This window comes from Petromyzon marinus, unplaced genomic scaffold (assembly GCF_048934315.1).
Source record: "Petromyzon marinus isolate PM22_M1 ecotype Great Lakes invasive population unplaced genomic scaffold, UKy_Petmar_22M1.pri1.0 PM_G_Scaffold_20, whole genome shotgun sequence".
Lineage (NCBI taxonomy): Eukaryota > Metazoa > Chordata > Hyperoartia > Petromyzontiformes > Petromyzontidae > Petromyzon > Petromyzon marinus.
The window spans coordinates 172,455-193,959 of NW_027422762.1; the positions used below are offsets into that span (position 1 = coordinate 172,455).

General features: G+C 48.5%; 1 long non-coding RNA gene across 1 annotated transcript in view; it reads left to right on the forward strand.

Annotated features, from left to right (window-relative positions):
* The first annotated feature begins 334 nt into the window (after positions 1 to 334).
* Positions 335 to 21,505, forward strand: part of LOC142912386 (uncharacterized) — a 97,821-nt gene continuing 76,650 nt past the window's right edge. Inside the window, exon 1 of the long non-coding RNA XR_012934051.1 lies at positions 335 to 671. This is a non-coding gene — a long non-coding RNA (uncharacterized LOC142912386). The remainder of the gene's footprint in view (positions 672 to 21,505) is intronic.

Consider the following 21,505-nt stretch of genomic DNA (forward strand, 5'->3'; position numbering starts at 1 on the left):
CGAAAAGTTTTTTTGTTTTGGCCATGTTTTTGTTTATTGTAGTACGGAATTAGACTGATATCCTTAATCTTAGTTGTCCTGTGGTTGTTGTTGTTGTTATTTTGACTTGCATCCCACTGGGATTTTTTGCACACAGCGTTGGTGTACGGTGCTATTTCAGGAATATTTTTTATGTTTTTTTCCCTGGATTTTCTGTTTGCACAGTCACATAATCACTTTAAGATGTTTTCTTGTTCATGTTTTTTCGTTTGTTGTGGTTGCACCCGATTCAAGAGCCGAATGGCTCACAGGGCTATACCAAGTAAATTAAACTATGAACTACGACCTCCTGTAGACCAGGCGAGGTTTTTCAAATTTCCCGCGCTTTTTGTGACTCCGGGTCACATGGCCCCGGCTGCCTCCCCCCACCCTCGCGCCCTCGGCAGCGCCTCTCAGTCCCTGAAGGCCACCGCGAGGTTGTTTTGTTAACAAAGTAAATAATCTCCTCATCGTGTAAATGTACACACGCGCGCGTGTGTATAGAGAGAGTGAGTCACGAGTGATAGATAATTAATAATTAAGCTGAAGTTAGTCGTCCAAGTGGGAACGTGAAGAGTTTGCTGTGTTGGTTTTGGTGACGGTTTGTTTTTGGCGGGAAAAGTGGAAACGGCTGCGCTGGGGGCTCGCGTGAGGTAAACTTTTAATTAAACACAACTCTTAAATTACTCGCCTAATGTTTATTTTATCATCGTAATATACACGGCGTTTAATATTTGCGCAGGTTGAGCACGTTTAGGGCAACGGGGGGAGCGGTGGCACAATGGTTAGCACGCATTGACCAGCGTGGTGAAGTATGGTCAGGTCACATTGACCAGCGTGGTGAAGTATGGTTAGCACGCATTGACCAGGGTGGTGAAGTATGGTCAGTACACATTGACCAGCGTGGTGAAGTATGGTCAGTACACATTGACCAGCGTGGTGAAGTATGGTCAGTACACATTGACCAGAGTGGTGAAGTATGGTCAGTACACATTGACCAGAGTGGTGAAGTATGGTCAGTACACATTGACCAGCGTGGTGAAGTATGGTCAGTACACATTGACCAGCGTGGTGAAGTATGGTCAGTACACATTGACCAGCCTGGTGAAGTATGGTCAGTACACATTGACCAGGGTGGTGAAGTATGGTCAGTACACATTGACCAGGGTGGTGAAGTATGGTCAGTCCACATTGACCAGCGTGGTGAAGTATGGTCAGGTCACATTGACCAGGGTGGTGAAGTATGGTCAGTGCACATTGACCAGCGTGGTGAAGTATGGTCAGTACACATTGACCAGAGTGGTGAAGTATGGTCAGTACACATTGACCAGGGTGGTGAAGTATGGTCAGTACACATTGACCAGCGTGGTGAAGTATGGTCAGTACACATTGACCAGGGTGGTGAAGTATGGTCAGTACACATTGACCAGGGTGGTGAAGTATGGTCAGTACACATCGACCAGGGTGGTGAAGTATGGTCAGTACACATTGACCAGCGTGGTGAAGTATGGTCAGTCCACATTGACCAGCGTGGTGAAGTATGGTCAGGTCACATTGACCAGCATGGTGAAGTATGGTCAGTACACATTGACCAGCGTGGTGAAGTATGGTCAGTACACATTGACCAGCGTGGTGAAGTATGGTCAGTACACATTGACCAGCGTGGTGAAGTATGGTCAGGTCACATTGACCAGGGTGGTGAAGTATGGTCAGTATACATTGACCAGCGTGGTGAAGTATGGTCAGTACACATTGACCAGCGTGGTGAAGTATGGTCAGGTCACATTGACCAGCGTGGTGAAGTATGGTCAGTACACATTGACCAGCGTGGTGAAGTATGGTCGGTACACATTGAACAGCGTGGTGAAGTATGGTCAGGTCACATTGACCAGCGTGGTGAAGTATGGTCAGTACACATTGACCAGGGTGGTGAAGTATGGTCAGTACACATTGACCAGCGTGGTGAAGTATGGTCAGTACACATTGACCAGCGTGGTGAAGTATGGTCAGGTCACATTGACCAGGGTGGTGAAGTATGGTCAGTATACATTGACCAGCGTGGTGAAGTATGGTCAGTACACATTGACCAGCGTGGTGAAGTATGGTCAGGTCACATTGACCAGCGTGGTGAAGTATGGTCAGTACACATTGACCAGCGTGGTGAAGTATGGTCGGTACACATTGAACAGCGTGGTGAAGTATGGTCAGGTCACATTGACCAGCGTGGTGAAGTATGGTCAGTACACATTGACCAGGGTGGTGAAGTATGGTCAGTACACATCGACCAGGGTGGTGAAGTATGGTCAGTACACATTGACCAGCGTGGTGAAGTATGGTCAGTCCACATTGACCAGAGTGGTGAAGTATGGTCAGGTCACATTGACCAGCGTGGTGAAGTATGGTCAGGTCACATTGACCAGGGTGGTGAAGTATGGTCAGTACACATTGACCAGAGTGGTGAAGTATGGTCAGGTCACATTGACCAGGGTGGTGAAGTATGGTCAGTACACATTGACCAGCGTGGTGAAGTATGGTCAGTACACATTGACCAGGGTGGTTAAGTATGGTCAGTCTACATTGACCAGCGTGGTGAAGTATGGTCAGTACACATTGACCAGAGTGGTGAAGTATGGTCAGTACACATTGACCAGGGTGGTGAAGTATGGTCAGTACACATTGACCAGCGTGGTGAAGTATGGTCAGTACACATTGACCAGCGTGGTGAAGTATGGTCAGGTCACATTGACCAGCGTGGTGAAGTATGGTCAGTACACATTGACCAGGGTGGTGAAGTATGGTCAGTACACATTGACCAGCGTGGTGAAGTATGGTCAGTACACATTGACCAGGGTGGTGAAGTATGGTCAGTACACATTGACCAGGGTGGTGAAGTATGGTCAGTACACATTGACCAGCGTGGTGAAGTATGGTCAGGTCACATTGACCAGCGTGGTGAAGTATGGTCAGTACACATTGACCAGCGTGGTGAAGTATGGTCAGTACACATTGACCAGGGTGGTGAAGTATGGTCAGTACACATTGACCAGCGTGGTGAAGTATGGTCAGTACACATTGACCAGCGTGGTGAAGTATGGTCAGTACACATTGACCAGCGTGGTGAAGTATGGTCAGTACACATTGACCAGCGTGGTGAAGTATGGTCAGGTCACATTGACCAGGGTGGTGAAGTATGGTCAGTACACATTGACCAGCGTGGTGAAGTATGGTCAGGTCACATTGACCAGGGTGGTGAAGTATGGTCAGTTCACATTGACCAGCGTGGTGAAGTATGGTCAGGTCACATTGACCAGCGTGGTGAAGTATGGTCAGTACACATTGACCAGCGTGGTGAAGTATGGTCAGGTCACATTGACCAGTGTGGTGAAGTATGGTCAGTACACATTGACCAGAGTGGTGAAGTATGGTCAGTACACATTGACCAGCGTGGCGAAGTATGGTCAGTACACATTGACCAGCGTGGTGAAGTATGGTCAGTACACATTGACCAGCGTGGTGAAGTATGGTCAGTCCACATTGACCAGCGTGGTGAAGTATGGTCAGTACACATTGACCAGCGTGGTGAAGTATGGTCAGTACACATTGACCAGCGTGGTGAAGTATGGTCAGTACACATTGACCAGCGTGGTGAAGTATGGTCAGTACACATTGACCAGAGTGGTGAAGTATGGTCAGTACACATTGACCAGCGTGGTGAAGTATGGTCAGTTCACATTGACCAGTGTGGTGAAGTATGGTGAGTACACATTGACCAGGGTGGTGAAGTATGGTCAGGTCACATTGACCAGGGTGGTGAAGTATGGTCAGGTCACATTGACCAGCGTTGTGAAGTATGGTCAGTACACATTGACCAGGGTGGTGAAGTATGGTCAGTACACATTGACCAGAGTGGTGAAGTATGGTCAGTACACATTGACCAGAGTGGTGAAGTATGGTCAGTACACATTGACCAGCGTGGTGAAGTATGGTCAGTACACATTGACCAGCGTGGTGAAGTATGGTCAGTACACATTGACCAGCCTGGTGAAGTATGGTCAGTACACATTGACCAGGGTGGTGAAGTATGGTCAGTACACATTGACCAGCGTGGTGAAGTATGGTCAGGTCACATTGACCAGAGTGGTCAAGTATGGTCAGTACACATTGACCAGAGTGGTGAAGTATGGTCAGTACACATTGACCAGGGTGGTGAAGTATGGTCAGTACACATTGACCAGGGTGGTGAAGTATGGTCAGTCCACATTGACCAGCGTGGTGAAGTATGGTCAGGTCACATTGACCAGGGTGGTGAAGTATGGTCAGTACACATTGACCAGGGTGGTGAAGTATGGTCAGTACACATCGACCAGGGTGGTGAAGTATGGTCAGTACACATTGACCAGCGTGGTGAAGTATGGTCAGTCCACATTGACCAGCGTGGTGAAGTATGGTCAGGTCACATTGACCAGCGTGGTGAAGTATGGTCAGTACACATTGACCAGCGTGGTGAAGTATGGTCAGTACAAATTGACCAGCGTGGTGAAGTATGGTCAGTACACATTGACCAGCGTAGTGAAGTATGGTCAGTACACATTGACCAGCGTGGTGAAGTATGGTCAGGTCACATTGACCAGGGTGGTGAAGTATGGTCAGTACACATTGACCAGCGTGGTGAAGTATGGCCAGGTCACATTGACCAGGGTGGTGAAGTATGGTCAGTTCACATTGACCAGCGTGGTGAAGTATGGTCAGGTCACATTGACCAGCGTGGTGAAGTATGGTCAGTACACATTGACCAGCGTGGTGAAGTATGGTCAGGTCACATTGACCAGCGTGGTGAAGTATGGTCAGTACACATTGACCAGAGTGGTGAAGTATGGTCAGTACACATTGACCAGCGTGGCGAAGTATGGTCAGTACACATTGACCAGCGTGGTGAAGTATGGTCAGTACACATTGACCAGCGTGGTGAAGTATGGTCAGTCCACATTGACCAGCGTGGTGAAGTATGGTCAGTACACATTGACCAGCGTGGTGAAGTATGGTCAGTACACATTGACCAGCGTGGTGAAGTATGGTCAGTACACATTGACCAGAGTGGTGAAGTATGGTCAGTACACATTGACCAGCGTGGTGAAGTATGGTGAGTACACATTGACCAGGGTGGTGAAGTATGGTCAGGTCACATTGACCAGGGTGGTGAAGTATGGCCAGGTCACATTGACCAGCGTTGTGAAGTATGGTCAGTACACATTGACCAGGGTGGTGAAGTATGGTCAGTACACATTGACCAGAGTGGTGAAGTATGGTCAGTACACATTGACCAGAGTGGTGAAGTATGGTCAGTACACATTGACCAGCGTGGTGAAGTATGGTCAGTACACATTGACCAGCGTGGTGAAGTATGGTCAGTACACATTGACCAGCCTGGTGAAGTATGGTCAGTACACATTGACCAGGGTGGTGAAGTATGGTCAGTACACATTGACCAGCGTGGTGAAGTATGGTCAGGTCACATTGACCAGGGTGGTGAAGTATGGTCAGTGCACATTGACCAGCGTGGTGAAGTATGGTCAGTACACATTGACCAGAGTGGTGAAGTATGGTCAGTACACATTGACCAGGGTGGTGAAGTATGGTCAGTACACATTGACCAGCGTGGTGAAGTATGGTCAGTACACATTGACCAGCGTGGTGAAGTATGGTCAGTACACATTGACCAGGGTGGTGAAGTATGGTCAGTACACATTGACCAGGGTGGTGAAGTATGGTCAGTACACATCGACCAGGGTGGTGAAGTATGGTCAGTACACATTGACCAGCGTGGTGAAGTATGGTCAGTACACATTGACCAGCGTGGTGAAGTATGGTCAGTACACATTGACCAGCGTGGTGAAGTATGGTCAGTACACATTGACCAGCGTGGTGAAGTATGGTCAGTACACATTGACCAGAGTGGTGAAGTATGGTCAGTACACATTGACCAGAGTGGTGAAGTATGGTCAGTACACATTGACCAGCGTGGTGAAGTATGGTCAGTACACATTGACCAGCGTGGTGAAGTATGGTCAGTACACATTGACCAGCGTGGTGAAGTATGGTCAGTACACATTGACCAGCCTGGTGAAGTATGGTCAGTACACATTGACCAGGGTGGTGAAGTATGGTCAGTACACATTGACCAGCGTGGTGAAGTATGGTCATGTCACATTGACCAGAGTGGTGAAGTATGGTCAGTACACATTGACCAGAGTGGTGAAGTATGGTCAGTACACATTGACCAGGGTGGTGAAGTATGGTCAGTACACATTGACCAGGGTGGTGAAGTATGGTCAGTCCACATTGACCAGCGTGGTGAAGTATGGTCAGGTCACATTGACCAGGGTGGTGAAGTATGGTCAGTGCACATTGACCAGCGTGGTGAAGTATGGTCAGTACACATTGACCAGAGTGGTGAAGTATGGTCAGTACACATTGACCAGGGTGGTGAAGTATGGTCAGTACACATTGACCAGCGTGGTGAAGTATGGTCAGTACACATTGACCAGGGTGGTGAAGTATGGTCAGTACACATTGACCAGGGTGGTGAAGTATGGTCAGTACACATCGACCAGGGTGGTGAAGTATGGTCAGTACACATTGACCAGCGTGGTGAAGTATGGTCAGGTCACATTGACCAGGGTGGTGAAGTATGGTCAGTACACATTGACCAGCGTGGTGAAGTATGGTCAGGTCACATTGACCAGGGTGGTGAAGTATGGTCAGTTCACATTGACCAGCGTGGTGAAGTATGGTCAGGTCACATTGACCAGCGTGGTGAAGTATGGTCAGTACACATTGATCAGCGTGGTGAAGTATGGTCAGTACACATTGACCAGCCTGGTGAAGTATGGTCAGTACACATTGACCAGCCTGGTGAAGTATGGTCAGTACACATTGACCAGAGTGGTGAAGTATGGTCAGTACACATTGACCAGCGTGGTGAAGTATGGTCAGTACACATTGACCAGCGTGGTGAAGTATGGTCAGTACACATTGACCAGCGTGGTGAAGTATGGTCAGTACACATTGACCAGCCTGGTGAAGTATGGTCAGTACACATTGACCAGGGTGGTGAAGTATGGTCAGTACACATTGACCAGCGTGGTGAAGTATGGTCAGGTCACATTGACCAGAGTGGTGAAGTATGGTCAGTACACATTGACCAGAGTGGTGAAGTATGGTCAGTACACATTGACCAGGGTGGTGAAGTATGGTCAGTACACATTGACCAGGGTGGTGAAGTATGGTCAGTCCACATTGACCAGCGTGGTGAAGTATGGTCAGGTCACATTGACCAGGGTGGTGAAGTATGGTCAGTGCACATTGACCAGCGTGGTGAAGTATGGTCAGTACACATTGACCAGAGTGGTGAAGTATGGTCAGTACACATTGACCAGGGTGGTGAAGTATGGTCAGTACACATTGACCAGCGTGGTGAAGTATGGTCAGTACACATTGACCAGGGTGGTGAAGTATGGTCAGTACACATTGACCAGGGTGGTGAAGTATGGTCAGTACACATCGACCAGGGTGGTGAAGTATGGTCAGTACACATTGACCAGCGTGGTGAAGTATGGTCAGGTCACATTGACCAGGGTGGTGAAGTATGGTCAGTACACATTGACCAGCGTGGTGAAGTATGGTCAGTACACATTGACCAGCGTGGTGAAGTATGGTCAGTACACATTGACCAGCCTGGTGAAGTATGGTCAGTACACATTGACCAGGGTGGTGAAGTATGGTCAGTACACATTGACCAGCGTGGTGAAGTATGGTCAGTACACATTGACCAGCGTGGTGAAGTATGGTCAGTACACATTGACCAGCCTGGTGAAGTATGGTCAGTACACATTGACCAGCCTGGTGAAGTATGGTCAGTACACATTGACCAGAGTGGTGAAGTATGGTCAGTACACATTGACCAGCGTGGTGAAGTATGGTCAGTACACATTGACCAGCGTGGTGAAGTATGGTCAGTACACATTGACCAGCGTGGTGAAGTATGGTCAGTACACATTGACCAGCCTGGTGAAGTATGGTCAGTACACATTGACCAGGGTGGTGAAGTATGGTCAGTACACATTGACCAGCGTGGTGAAGTATGGTCAGGTCACATTGACCAGAGTGGTGAAGTATGGTCAGTACACATTGACCAGAGTGGTGAAGTATGGTCAGTACACATTGACCAGGGTGGTGAAGTATGGTCAGTACACATTGACCAGCGTGGTGAAGTATGGTCAGTACACATTGACCAGCCTGGTGAAGTATGGTCAGTACACATTGACCAGCCTGGTGAAGTATGGTCAGTACACATTGACCAGAGTGGTGAAGTATGGTCAGTACACATTGACCAGCGTGGTGAAGTATGGTCAGTACACATTGACCAGCGTGGTGAAGTATGGTCAGTACACATTGACCAGCGTGGTGAAGTATGGTCAGTACACATTGACCAGCCTGGTGAAGTATGGTCAGTACACATTGACCAGGGTGGTGAAGTATGGTCAGTACACATTGACCAGCGTGGTGAAGTATGGTCAGGTCACATTGACCAGGGTGGTGAAGTATGGTCAGTACACATTGACCAGCGTGGTGAAGTATGGTCAGTACACATTGACCAGCGTGGTGAAGTATGGTCAGTACACATTGACCAGCGTGGTGAAGTATGGTCAGTACACATTGACCAGAGTGGTGAAGTATGGTCAGTACACATTGACCAGCGTGGTGAAGTATGGTCAGTACACATTGACCAGCGTGGTGAAGTATGGTCAGTACACATTGACCAGCGTGGTGAAGTATGGTCAGTACACATTGACCAGCCTGGTGAAGTATGGTCAGTACACATTGACCAGCCTGGTGAAGTATGGTCAGTACACATTGACCAGAGTGGTGAAGTATGGTCAGTACACATTGACCAGCGTGGTGAAGTATGGTCAGTACACATTGACCAGCGTGGTGAAGTATGGTCAGTACACATTGACCAGCGTGGTGAAGTATGGTCAGTACACATTGACCAGCCTGGTGAAGTATGGTCAGTACACATTGACCAGGGTGGTGAAGTATGGTCAGTACACATTGACCAGCGTGGTGAAGTATGGTCAGTACACATTGACCAGCGTGGTGAAGTATGGTCAGTACACATTGACCAGCCTGGTGAAGTATGGTCAGTACACATTGACCAGCCTGGTGAAGTATGGTCAGTACACATTGACCAGAGTGGTGAAGTATGGTCAGTACACATTGACCAGCGTGGTGAAGTATGGTCAGTACACATTGACCAGCGTGGTGAAGTATGGTCAGTACACATTGACCAGCGTGGTGAAGTATGGTCAGTACACATTGACCAGCCTGGTGAAGTATGGTCAGTACACATTGACCAGGGTGGTGAAGTATGGTCAGTACACATTGACCAGCGTGGTGAAGTATGGTCAGGTCACATTGACCAGAGTGGTGAAGTATGGTCAGTACACATTGACCAGAGTGGTGAAGTATGGTCAGTACACATTGACCAGGGTGGTGAAGTATGGTCAGTACACATTGACCAGGGTGGTGAAGTATGGTCAGTCCACATTGACCAGCGTGGTGAAGTATGGTCAGGTCACATTGACCAGGGTGGTGAAGTATGGTCAGTGCACATTGACCAGCGTGGTGAAGTATGGTCAGTACACATTGACCAGAGTGGTGAAGTATGGTCAGTACACATTGACCAGGGTGGTGAAGTATGGTCAGTACACATTGACCAGCGTGGTGAAGTATGGTCAGTACACATTGACCAGGGTGGTGAAGTATGGTCAGTACACATTGACCAGGGTGGTGAAGTATGGTCAGTACACATTGACCAGAGTGGTGAAGTATGGTCAGTACACATTGACCAGCGTGGTGAAGTATGGTCAGTACACATTGACCAGCGTGGTGAAGTATGGTCAGTACACATTGACCAGCGTGGTGAAGTATGGTCAGTACACATTGACCAGCCTGGTGAAGTATGGTCAGTACACATTGACCAGCCTGGTGAAGTATGGTCAGTACACATTGACCAGAGTGGTGAAGTATGGTCAGTACACATTGACCAGCGTGGTGAAGTATGGTCAGTACACATTGACCAGCGTGGTGAAGTATGGTCAGTACACATTGACCAGCGTGGTGAAGTATGGTCAGTACACATTGACCAGCGTGGTGAAGTATGGTCAGTACACATTGACCAGCCTGGTGAAGTATGGTCAGTACACATTGACCAGCGTGGTGAAGTATGGTCAGTACACATTGACCAGCCTGGTGAAGTATGGTCAGTACACATTGACCAGGGTGGTGAAGTATGGTCAGTACACATTGACCAGCGTGGTGAAGTATGGTCAGGTCACATTGACCAGAGTGGTGAAGTATGGTCAGTACACATTGACCAGAGTGGTGAAGTATGGTCAGTACACATTGACCAGGGTGGTGAAGTATGGTCAGTACACATTGACCAGGGTGGTGAAGTATGGTCAGTCCACATTGACCAGCGTGGTGAAGTATGGTCAGGTCACATTGACCAGGGTGGTGAAGTATGGTCAGTGCACATTGACCAGCGTGGTGAAGTATGGTCAGTACACATTGACCAGGGTGGTGAAGTATGGTCAGTACACATTGACCAGGGTGGTGAAGTATGGTCAGTACACATCGACCAGGGTGGTGAAGTATGGTCAGTACACATTGACCAGCGTGGTGAAGTATGGTCAGGTCACATTGACCAGGGTGGTGAAGTATGGTCAGTACACATTGACCAGCGTGGTGAAGTATGGTCAGTACACATTGACCAGCGTGGTGAAGTATGGTCAGTACACATTGACCAGCGTGGTGAAGTATGGTCAGTACACATTGACCAGAGTGGTGAAGTATGGTCAGTACACATTGACCAGCGTGGTGAAGTATGGTCAGTACACATTGACCAGCGTGGTGAAGTATGGTCAGTACACATTGACCAGCGTGGTGAAGTATGGTCAGTACACATTGACCAGCGTGGTGAAGTATGGTCAGTACACATTGACCAGCCTGGTGAAGTATGGTCAGTACACATTGACCAGCCTGGTGAAGTATGGTCAGTACACATTGACCAGAGTGGTGAAGTATGGTCAGTACACATTGACCAGCGTGGTGAAGTATGGTCAGTACACATTGACCAGCGTGGTGAAGTATGGTCAGTACACATTGACCAGCGTGGTGAAGTATGGTCAGTACACATTGACCAGGGTGGTGAAGTATGGTCAGTACACATTGACCAGGGTGGTGAAGTATGGTCAGTACACATTGACCAGCGTGGTGAAGTATGGTCAGTACACATTGACCAGCGTGGTGAAGTATGGTCAGTACACATTGACCAGCCTGGTGAAGTATGGTCAGTACACATTGACCAGCCTGGTGAAGTATGGTCAGTACACATTGACCAGAGTGGTGAAGTATGGTCAGTACACATTGACCAGCGTGGTGAAGTATGGTCAGTACACATTGACCAGCATGGTGAAGTATGGTCAGTACACATTGACCAGCGTGGTGAAGTATGGTCAGTACACATTGACCAGCCTGGTGAAGTATGGTCAGTACACATTGACCAGGGTGGTGAAGTATGGTCAGTACACATTGACCAGCGTGGTGAAGTATGGTCAGGTCACATTGACCAGAGTGGTGAAGTATGGTCAGTACACATTGACCAGAGTGGTGAAGTATGGTCAGTACACATTGACCAGGGTGGTGAAGTATGGTCAGTACACATTGACCAGCGTGGTGAAGTATGGTCAGTCCACATTGACCAGCGTGGTGAAGTATGGTCAGGTCACATTGACCAGCGTGGTGAAGTATGGTCAGTACACATTGACCAGCGTGGTGAAGTATGGTCAGTACACATTGACCAGCATGGTGAAGTATGGTCAGTACACATTGACCAGCGTGGTGAAGTATGGTCAGGTCACATTGACCAGGGTGGTGAAGTATGGTCAGTACACATTGACCAGCGTGGTGAAGTATGGTCAGGTCACATTGACCAGGGTGGTGAAGTATGGTCAGTTCACATTGACCAGCGTGGTGAAGTATGGTCAGGTCACATTGACCAGCGTGGTGAAGTATGGTCAGTACACATTGACCAGCGTGGTGAAGTATGGTCAGTACACATTGACCAGCATGGTGAAGTATGGTCAGTACACATTGACCAGAGTGGTGAAGTATGGTCAGTACACATTGACCAGCGTGGCGAAGTATGGTCAGTACACATTGACCAGCGTGGTGAAGTATGGTCAGTACACATTGACCAGCGTGGTGAAGTATGGTCAGTCCACATTGACCAGCGTGGTGAAGTATGGTCAGTACACATTGACCAGCGTGGTGAAGTATGGTCAGTACACATTGACCAGCGTGGTGAAGTATGGTCAGTACACATTGACCAGCGTGGTGAAGTATGGTCAGTACACATTGACCAGAGTGGTGAAGTATGGTCAGTACACATTGACCAGCGTGGTGAAGTATGGTCAGTTCACATTGACCAGTGTGGTAAAGTATGGTGAGTACACATTGACCAGGGTGGTGAAGTATGGTCAGGTCATATTGACCAGGGTGGTGAAGTATGGTCAGGTCACATTGACCAGCGTTGTGAAGTATGGTCAGTACACATTGACCAGCGTGGTGAAGTATGGTCAGGTCACATTGACCAGGGTGGTGAAGTATGGTCAGTGCACATTGACCAGCGTGGTGAAGTATGGTCAGTACACATTGACCAGAGTGGTGAAGTATGGTCAGTACACATTGACCAGGGTGGTGAAGTATGGTCAGTACACATTGACCAGCGTGGTGAAGTATGGTCAGTACACATTGACCAGGGTGGTGAAGTATGGTCAGTACACATTGACCAGGGTGGTGAAGTATAGTCAGTACACATCGACCAGGGTGGTGAAGTATGGTCAGTACACATTGACCAGCGTGGTGAAGTATGGTCAGTCCACATTGACCAGCGTGGTGAAGTATGGTCAGGTCACATTGACCAGCGTGGTGAAGTATGGTCAGTACACATTGACCAGCGTGGTGAAGTATGGTCAGTACACATTGACCAGCGTGGTGAAGTATGGTCAGTACACATTGACCAGCATGGTGAAGTATGGTCAGTACACATTGACCAGCGTGGTGAAGTATGGTCAGGTCACATTGACCAGGGTGGTGAAGTATGGTCAGTACACATTGACCAGCGTGGTGAAGTATGGTCAGGTCACATTGACCAGGGTGGTGAAGTATGGTCAGTTCACATTGACCAGCGTGGTGAAGTATGGTCAGGTCACATTGACCAGCGTGGTGAAGTATGGTCAGTACACATTGACCAGCGTGGTGAAGTATGGTCAGGTCACATTGACCAGCGTGGTGAAGTATGGTCAGTACACATTGACCAGAGTGGTGAAGTATGGTCAGTACACATTGACCAGCGTGGCGAAGTATGGTCAGTACACATTGACCAGCGTGGTGAAGTATGGTCAGTACACATTGACCAGCGTGGTGAAGTATGGTTCGTCCACATTGACCAGCGTGGTGAAGTATGGTCAGTACACATTGACCAGCGTGGTGAAGTATGGTCAGTACACATTGACCAGCGTGGTGAAGTGTGGTCAGTACACATTGACCAGCGTGGTGAAGTATGGTCAGTACACATTGACCAGAGTGGTGAAGTATGGTCAGTACACATTGACCAGCGTGGTGAAGTATGGTCAGTTCACATTGACCAGTGTGGTGAAGTATGGTGAGTACACATTGACCAGGGTGGTGAAGTATGGTCAGGTCACATTGACCAGGGTGGTGAAGTATGGTCAGGTCACATTGACCAGCGTTGTGAAGTATGGTCAGTACACATTGACCAGGGTGGTGAAGTATGGTCAGTACACATTGACCAGAGTGGTGAAGTATGGTCAGTACACATTGACCAGAGTGGTGAAGTATGGTCAGTACACATTGACCAGCGTGGTGAAGTATGGTCAGTACACATTGACCAGCGTGGTGAAGTATGGTCAGTACACATTGACCAGCCTGGTGAAGTATGGTCAGTACACATTGACCAGGGTGGTGAAGTATGGTCAGTACACATTGACCAGCGTGGTGAAGTATGGTCAGTACACATTGACCAGCGTGGTGAAGTATGGTCAGTACACATTGACCAGCGTGGTGAAGTATGGTCAGTACACATTGACCAGCGTGGTGAAGTATGGTCAGTACACATTGACCAGCGTGGTGAAGTATGGTCAGTACACATTGACCAGGGTGGTGAAGTATGGTCAGTGCACATTGACCAGCGTGGTGAAGTATGGTCAGTACACATTGACCAGAGTGGTGAAGTATGGTCAGTACACATTGACCAGGGTGGTGAAGTATGGTCAGTACACATTGACCAGCGTGGTGAAGTTTGGTCAGTACACATTGACCAGGGTGGTGAAGTATGGTCAGTACACATTGACCAGCGTGGTGAAGTATGGTCAGGTCACATTGACCAGAGTGGTGAAGTATGGTCAGTACACATTGACCAGAGTGGTGAAGTATGGTCAGTACACATTGACCAGGGTGGTGAAGTATGGTCAGTACACATTGACCAGGGTGGTGAAGTATGGTCAGTCCACATTGACCAGCGTGGTGAAGTATGGTCAGGTCACATTGACCAGGGTGGTGAAGTATGGTCAGTGCACATTGACCAGCGTGGTGAAGTATGGTCAGTCCACATTGACCAGCGTGGTGAAGTATGGTCAGGTCACATTGACCAGCGTGGTGAAGTATGGTCAGTACACATTGACCAGCGTGGTGAAGTATGGTCAGTACACATTGACCAGCATGGTGAAGTATGGTCAGTACACATTGACCAGTGTGGTGAAGTATGGTCAGGTCACATTGACCAGGGTGGTGAAGTATGGTCAGTACACATTGACCAGCGTGGTGAAGTATGGTCAGGTCACATTGACCAGGGTGGTGAAGTATGGTCAGTTCACATTGACCAGCGTTGTGAAGTATGGTCAGGTCACATTGACCAGCGTGGTGAAGTATGGTCAGTACACATTGACCAGCGTGGTGAAGTATGGTCAGTACACATTGACCAGCATGGTGAAGTATGGTCAGTACACATTGACCAGAGTGGTGAAGTATGGTCAGTACACATTGACCAGCGTGGCGAAGTATGGTCAGTACACATTGACCAGCGTGGTGAAGTATGGTCAGTACACATTGACCAGCGTGGTGAAGTATGGTCAGTCCACATTGACCAGCGTGGTGAAGTATGGTCAGTACACATTGACCAGCGTGGTGAAGTATGGTCAGTACACATTGACCAGCGTGGTGAAGTATGGTCAGTACACATTGACCAGCGTGGTGAAGTATGGTCAGTACACATTGACCAGAGTGGTGAAGTATGGTCAGTACACATTGACCAGCGTGGTGAAGTATGGTCAGTTCACATTGACCAGTGTGGTAAAGTATGGTGAGTACACATTGACCAGGGTGGTGAAGTATGGTCAGGTCACATTGACCAGGGTGGTGAAGTATGGTCAGGTCACATTGACCAGCGTTGTGAAGTATGGTCAGTACACATTGACCAGCGTGGTGAAGTATGGTCAGGTCACATTGACCAGGGTGGTGAAGTATGGTCAGTGCACATTGACCAGCGTGGTGAAGTATGGTCAGTACACATTGACCAGAGTGGTGAAGTATGGTCAGTACACATTGACCAGGGTGGTGAAGTATGGTCAGTACACATTGACCAGCGTGGTGAAGTATGGTCAGTACACATTGACCAGGGTGGTGAAGTATGGTCAGTACACATTGACCAGGGTGGTGAAGTATGGTCAGTACACATCGACCAGGGTGGTGAAGTATGGTCAGTACACATTGACCAGCGTGGTGAAGTATGGTCAGTCCACATTGACCAGCGTGGTGAAGTATGGTCAGGTCACATTGACCAGCGTGGTGAAGTATGGTCAGTACACATTGACCAGCGTGGTGAAGTATGGTCAGTACACATTGACCAGCGTGGTGAAGTATGGTCAGTACACATTGACCAGCATGGTGAAGTATGGTCAGTACACATTGACCAGCGTGGTGAAGTATGGTCAGGTCACATTGACCAGGGTGGTGAAGTATGGTCAGTACACATTGACCAGCGTGGTGAAGTATGGTCAGGTCACATTGACCAGGGTGGTGAAGTATGGTCAGTTCACATTGACCAGCGTGGTGAAGTATGGTCAGGTCACATTGACCAGCGTGGTGAAGTATGGTCAGTACACATTGACCAGCGTGGTGAAGTATGGTCAGGTCACATTGACCAGCGTGGTGAAGTATGGTCAGTACACATTGACCAGAGTGGTGAAGTATGGTCAGTACACATTGACCAGCGTGGCGAAGTATGGTCAGTACACATTGACCAGCGTGGTGAAGTATGGTCAGTACACATTGACCAGCGTGGTGAAGTATGGTTCGTCCACATTGACCAGCGTGGTGAAGTATGGTCAGTACACATTGACCAGCGTGGTGAAGTATGGTCAGTACACATTGACCAGCATGGTGAAGTGTGGTCAGTACACATTGACCAGCGTGGTGAAGTATGGTCAGTACACATTGACCAGAGTGGTGAAGTATGGTCAGTACACATTGACCAGCGTGGTGAAGTATGGTCAGTTCACATTGACCAGTGTGGTGAAGTATGGTGAGTACACATTGACCAGGGTGGTGAAGTATGGTCAGGTCACATTGACCAGGGTGGTGAAGTATGGTCAGGTCACATTGACCAGCGTTGTGAAGTATGGTCAGTACACATTGACCAGGGTGGTGAAGTATGGTCAGTACACATTGACCAGAGTGGTGAAGTATGGTCAGTACACATTGACCAGAGTGGTGAAGTATGGTCAGTACACATTGACCAGCGTGGTGAAGTATGGTCAGTACACATTGACCAGCGTGGTGAAGTATGGTCAGTACACATTGACCAGCCTGGTGAAGTATGGTCAGTACACATTGACCAGGGTGGTGAAGTATGGTCAGTACACATTGACCAGCGTGGTGAAGTATGGTCAGGTCACATTGACCAGAGTGGTGAAGTATGGTCAGTACACATTGACCAGAGTGGTGAAGTATGGTCAGTACACATTGACCAGGGTGGTGAAGTATGGTCAGTACACATTGACCAGGGTGGTGAAGTATGGTCAGTCCACATTGACCAGCGTGGTGAAGTATGGTCAGGTCACATTGACCAGGGTGGTTAAGTATGGTCAGTGCACATTGACCAGCGTGGTGAAGTATGGTCAGTACACATTGACCAGAGTGGTGAAGTATGGTCAGTACACATTGACCAGCGTGGTGAAGTATGGTCAGTGCACATTGACCAGCGTGGTGAAGTATGGTCAGTACACATTGACCAGAGTGGTGAAGTATGGTCAGTACACATTGACCAGCGTGGTGAAGTATGGTCAGTGCACATTGACCAGCGTGGTGAAGTATGGTCAGTACACATTGACCAGAGTGGTGAAGTATGGTCAGTACACATTGACCAGGGTGGTGAAGTATGGTCAGTCCACATTGACCGGCGTGGTGAAGTATGGTCAGCACGCATTGACCATCGTGGTGAAGTATGGTCAGTACACATTGACCAGCATGGTGAAGTATGGTCAGTACACATTGACCAGGGTGGTGAAGTATGGTCAGTACACATTGACCAGAGTGGTGAAGTATGGTCAGTCCACATTGACCAGGGTGGTGAAGTATGGTCAGTACACATTGACCAGCGTGGTGAAGTATGGTCAGGTCACATTGACCAGAGTGGTGAAGTATGGTCAGTACACATTGACCAGAGTGGTGAAGTATGGTCAGTACACATTGACCAGGGTGGTGAAGTATGGTCAGTACACATTGACCAGCGTGGTGAAGTATGGTCAGTCCACATTGACCAGAGTGGTGAAGTATGGTCAGTACACATTGACCAGCGTGGTGAAGTATGGTCAGTGCACATTGACCAGCGTGGTGAAGTATGGTCAGTACACATTGACCAGAGTGGTGAAGTATGGTCAGTACACATTGACCAGGGTGGTGAAGTATGGTCAGTCCACATTGACCGGCGTGGTGAAGTATGGTCAGCACGCATTGACCATCGTGGTGAAGTATGGTCAGTACACATTGACCAGCATGGTGAAGTATGGTCAGTACACATTGACCAGGGTGGTGAAGTATGGTCAGTACACATTGACCAGAGTGGTGAAGTATGGTCAGTCCACATTGACCAGGGTGGTGAAGTATGGTCAGTACACATTGACCAGCGTGGTGAAGTATGGTCAGGTCACATTGACCAGAGTGGTGAAGTATGGTCAGTACACATTGACCAGAGTGGTGAAGTATGGTCAGTACACATTGACCAGGGTGGTGAAGTATGGTCAGTACACATTGACCAGGGTGGTGAAGTATGGTCAGTCCACATTGACCAGCGTGGTGAAGTATGGTCAGGTCACATTGACCAGGGTGGTGAAGTATGGTCAGTGCACATTGACCAGCGTGGTGAAGTATGGTCAGTACACATTGACCAGAGTGGTGAAGTATGGTCAGTACACATTGACCAGGGTGGTGAAGTATGGTCAGTACACATTGACCAGCGTGGTGAAGTATGGTCAGTACACATTGACCAGGGTGGTGAAGTATGGTCAGTACACATTGACCAGGGTGGTGAAGTATGGTCAGTACACATCGACCAGGGTGGTGAAGTATGGTCAGTACACATTGACCAGCGTGGTGAAGTATGGTCAGTCCACATTGACCAGCGTGGTGAAGTATGGTCAGGTCACATTGACCAGCGTGGTGAAGTATGGTCAGTACACATTGACCAGCGTGGTGAAGTATGGTCAGTACACATTGACCAGCGTGGTGAAGTATGGTCAGTACACATTGACCAGCATGGTGAAGTATGGTCAGTACACATTGACCAGCGTGGTGAAGTGTGGTCAGGTCACATTGACCAGGGTGGTGAAGTATGGTCAGTACACATTGACCAGCGTGGTGAAGTATGGTCAGGTCACATTGACCAGGGTGGTGAAGTATGGTCAGTTCACATTGACCAGCGTGGTGAAGTATGGTCAGGTCACATTGACCAGCGTGGTGAAGTATGGTCAGTACACATTGATCAGCGTGGTGAAGTATGGTCAGGTCACATTGACCAGCGTGGTGAAGTATGGTCAGTACACATTGACCAGAGTGGTGAAGTATGGTCAGTACACATTGACCAGCGTGGCGAAGTATGGTCAGTACACATTGACCAGCGTGGTGAAGTATGGTCAGTACACATTGACCAGCGTGGTGAAGTATGGTCAGTACACATTGACCAGCGTGGTGAAGTATGGTCAGTACACATTGACCAGCGTGGTGAAGTATGGTCAGTACACATTGACCAGCGTGGTGAAGTATGGTCAGTACACATTGACCAGCGTGGTGAAGTATGGTCAGTACACATTGACCAGAGTGGTGAAGTATGGTCAGTACACATTGACCAGCGTGGTGAAGTATGGTCAGTTCACATTGACCAGTGTGGTGAAGTATGGTGAGTACACATTGACCAGGGTGGTGAAGTATGGTCAGGTCACATTGACCAGGGTGGTGAAGTATGGTCAGTACACATTGACCAGAGTGGTGAAGTATGGTCAGTACACATTGACCAGAGTGGTGAAGTATGGTCAGTACACATTGACCAGCGTGGTGAAGTATGGTCAGTACACATTGACCAGCGTGGTGAAGTATGGTCAGTACACATTGACCAGCCTGGTGAAGTATGGTCAGTACACATTGACCAGGGTGGTGAAGTATGGTCAGTACACATTGACCAGCGTGGTGAAGTATGGTCAGTACACATTGACCAGGGTGGTGAAGTATGGTCAGTACACATTGACCAGCGTGGTGAAGTATGGTCAGGTCACATTGACCAGAGTGGTGAAGTATGGTCAGTACACATTGACCAGAGTGGTGAAGTATGGTCAGTACACATTGACCAGGGTGGTGAAGTATGGTCAGTACACATTGACCAGAGTGGTGAAGTATGGTCAGTCCACATTGACCAGGGTGGTGAAGTATGGTCAGTACACATTGACCAGCGTGGTGAAGTATGGTCAGTCCACATTGACCAGCGTGGTGAAGTATGGTCAGGTCACATTGACCAGGGTGGTGAAGTATGGTCAGTACACATTGACCAGAGTGGTGAAGTATGGTCAGTACACATTGACCAGCGTGGTGAAGTATGGTCAGTACACATTGACCAGCGTGGTGAAGTATGGTCAGTACACATTGACCAGCCTGGTGAAGTATGGTCAGTACACATTGACCAGGGTGGTGAAGTATGGTCAGTACACATTGACCAGCGTGGTGAAGTATGGTCAGTCCACATTGACCAGCGTGGTGAAGTATGGTCAGGTCACATTGACCAGCGTGGTGAAGTATGGTCAGTACACATTGACCAGCGTGGTGAAGTATGGTCAGTACACATTGACCAGCGTGGTGAAGTATGGTCAGTACACATTGACCAGCATGGTGAAGTATGGTCAGTACACATTGACCAGCGTGGTGAAGTATGGTCAGGTCACATTGACCAGGGTGGTGAAGTATGGTCAGTACACATTGACCAGCGTGGTGAAGTATGGTCAGGTCACATTGACCAGGGTGGTGAAGTATGGTCAGTGTGAAGTATGGTCAGGTCACATTGACCAGCGTGGTGAAGTATGGTCAGTACACATTGATCAGCGTGGTGAAGTATGGTCAGGTCACATTGACCAGCGTGGTGAAGTATGGTCAGTACACATTGACCAGAGTGGTGAAGTATGGTCAGTACACATTGACCAGCGTGGCGAAGTATGGTCAGTACACATTGACCAGCGTGGTGAAGTATGGTCAGTACACATTGACCAGCGTGGTGAAGTATGGTCAGTACACATTGACCAGCGTGGTGAAGTATGGTCAGTACACATTGACCAGCGTGGTGAAGTATGGTCAGTACACATTGACCAGCGTGGTGAAGTATGGTCAGTACACATTGACCAGCGTGGTGAAGTATGGTCAGTACACATTGACCAGAGTGGTGAAGTATGGTCAGTACACATTGACCAGCGTGGTGAAGTATGGTCAGTTCACATTGACCAGTGTGGTGAAGTATGGTGAGTACACATTGACCAGGGTGGTGAAGTATGGTCAGGTCACATTGACCAGGGTGGTGAAGTATGGTCAGGTCACATTGACCAGCGTTGTGAAGTATGGTCAGTACACATTGACCAGGGTGGTGAAGTATGGTCAGTACACATTGACCAGAGTGGTGAAGTATGGTCAGTACACATTGACCAGAGTGGTGAAGTATGGTCAGTACACATTGACCAGCGTGGTGAAGTATGGTCAGTACACATTGACCAGCGTGGTGAAGTATGGTCAGTACACATTGACCAGCCTGGTGAAG